General features: G+C 36.4%; 1 pseudogene; it reads right to left on the minus strand.

Annotated features, from left to right (window-relative positions):
* Nucleotides 1-1598: 1598 nt before the first annotated feature.
* Nucleotides 1599-1702, minus strand: LOC128628224 (uncharacterized; annotated as a pseudogene).
* Nucleotides 1703-2722: the final 1020 nt, after the last annotated feature.

Below are 2722 nucleotides of genomic sequence, written 5' to 3' on the forward strand. Positions count from 1 at the left end.
AGCTCCCAGCCAGGGTTGGGTAGAGTCATTCTCATTAAAGGAAGCAGAGTGGAGGAATAAAAGAGCAGAGTCTCTGGGAACCAAATGTGGAAGCAGAAGAGTCCTGAGAAAATATGGTGAACAATAGCAAAAACAGAGATATAAACCTCCCTCACCCACTGTCCCACCACTCCACATCCCCACTCCATTTAGATGCCTCAACCTGAGCCAGTGGGCTAGTGCTGGAAAAACAAATCACCCTCAAAAGAACTCTGGCTCAAAACACAACAGTCATTTTATTATCTTTTCTAATTTATGAAACTCAGGAATTCAGAAAGGGCTCTGTTGGGCAGTTCTAGTGTTAAATTTCTGGTGCAGTTGCATTCAGTGACTTGAGCTGGAATAATGTGGGGTTACAGCAGCCAGGACTTGGCTGGCATCTGTCTCCCTCCATGAAGTTAGGGCCTCTTCACATAGTGCCTTCATGTGGGCTGATCTGGGATTCCTTAAGGCATGGGAAACTTCAGGATAGTCAGTTGGCTTCTACGAAGGCTCAGGACTGTCAGCCTTAGTGTTGCAGTGAGCAAGGTGATAGTTGAGTTGCCTTTTATGACCTAAATGCGGAAGGCTCCTAGTGTTACTTCTGCCATACTTTATTCATTGAAATAGTTCTAACAGCACACCCAGTGTCATGGAGAGGTGACATAACCCTCACTTTGTTATAGGAGAGTGTAAAAACCATGTTGTACAAGAGCATGTGAGATGAGAAGTACTGTTTGGGTCATTTGGGAGGCATACACAATTTTCCACAGTTAGGAAGAGAGCTAACAGCTGTGGAGAGTCTTTTCTTCCCTCCAAAATTGTTAGCCTATAAACCACCCCCACCCACATACATGTAAACTGTACTTCTTATTCTAGTTAAATTTTTCTTTTCATTTTACGCTAAAAAAATCTGACAATATTAACCTCAAATACCTTAAAGTTTCTGGCCAATACATGTGAATTGAGGTTTCATAAAACTTAAAAATACCACAAGTTAGATTGTTTACACACATTCCCAAGTAATTTTCTCAAGGAAATATTATTTTAAATTCTCTGTTAGGGAAAGAAAAAGTTAAGTGAATATCAATATTGGTGGGTAGTGCTGCGTGAAAAATGAGTGTTGTAAGTTATTTTACCACAGAGGTAGCTTCCTGTGGAAACTGTGACTGGTGGTAAAGCTCAGTTTTAAAATATTTTGAGACACAAGCCAAAATTGTGGGCAGGAAAAAATAATTTGATATTATCCAAAGAAATGTCAACTACGTAGTAGTAACCTTTTAAAACAAATGATTAAAGTACGTATGTTTTCTAAAAGCAATTTGTAGCAGATTTAATTGTACCTAGGACATACTGGCAGCTGATTACTAATGAATTTATTCACAACTTGTAAATAATTTTCTTCTTACACAAATTTTAGTTTTCTTAATAAAAAACTATTGAATTTTGAAACTTTACAGAAAATATTTAAAGCAAACAGCACATTGACTATTGATCTTGGTGAGATAATGACTATTATCCTTAATTACTTCACTAACAAAACTTGGTGCCATTCAATATAGTTTTACATAAATTATTGCAAAGGGAAAACAAAAGCCATCATAGATTTGTATTTCAAAAAGAAATATTAAACTGATAAGAACAGATACTACACTTGATCTTAGCCAAAAGGCCGAGAAGCGATCAAAAAGAAATATAAATTACTCTTGTTTCTGTTTTCCACATTGATGACCTATGTAATGAACTACAGAGGTGAAATTCAGGAAACTATTTCCATTAACAGTAAATTAAGAACAATTAATAATATTTTTTAAAGGATGGGGAGAAATTATTACTCAGAGCTACATAATTAAAATGTATAACCTTGTTGAAGCTTCACTCTAACTATAAGTGCTTTTGCAAGTAATTATCACCCACAGCATAAATAACTTCAGTATCTACCTGAGTCAACATTAGTCAGATTTGCAAAGCACCAAAGAAAATAAGCAATTAGTTGATTTCTCATCCAAGAAAAGCATATTACTTAGTTACAAATAATTCCAAAATCCCCAAAGGAATGAGTGGGTGGAAGCTGGTTCTGTACAGGCATTACCCAACTTTGGGAGCTATGGCAGGGGACCTGCCAATCAGAATACCACCTTTCAATAAACTGTGGCTCAAGCTTCCTGTACTTTTCTGAAGGCCTATAACAATAACAGAGTTTTATGATATTTAAGTCTGAGGGTTATCACTATAGAACTTGCCCATGAATAGTGCTTGAAGTACTACTACTCTTGATAAACCCCAAAAGCAGGTTTCCAAAAGACCCTCTGCTGAGAGCTTTAGGTGTGTAAGTGAAAGGCCACAAAATGGCCTACATAATCAAGCTGTAAAATTCTGGACAAAATATTCATTTCAAAAGAAAAGAGTAGAAATGGAAATTATGAAATATCCTCTAAACTATTCAAATATTATCACATGATTTTTACTACAAATGAATTCATCTTTCCCTTCCCTACCATAATTTCTGGTTGCTTTGCTGAATCCTATCAAATGGGGGACTTGTTTCTCTAGGCTATACAGAAGGCAGGACCAACATTTTTAAAGCTAAAGTTCAGGTGAACATTCATGTTTGACCTTCTACTTGTATAACATTTAGCCCCCTACTACTTATGATTTTTGTTGACAAGGAACCAGCCAAGGCAAGCATTGAAATAATGATGCT

This window comes from Artibeus jamaicensis, unplaced genomic scaffold (assembly GCF_021234435.1).
Source record: "Artibeus jamaicensis isolate MK-2021 breed Jamaican fruit bat unplaced genomic scaffold, CSHL_Jam_final contig_60, whole genome shotgun sequence".
Classification (NCBI taxonomy): Eukaryota; Metazoa; Chordata; class Mammalia; order Chiroptera; family Phyllostomidae; genus Artibeus; species Artibeus jamaicensis.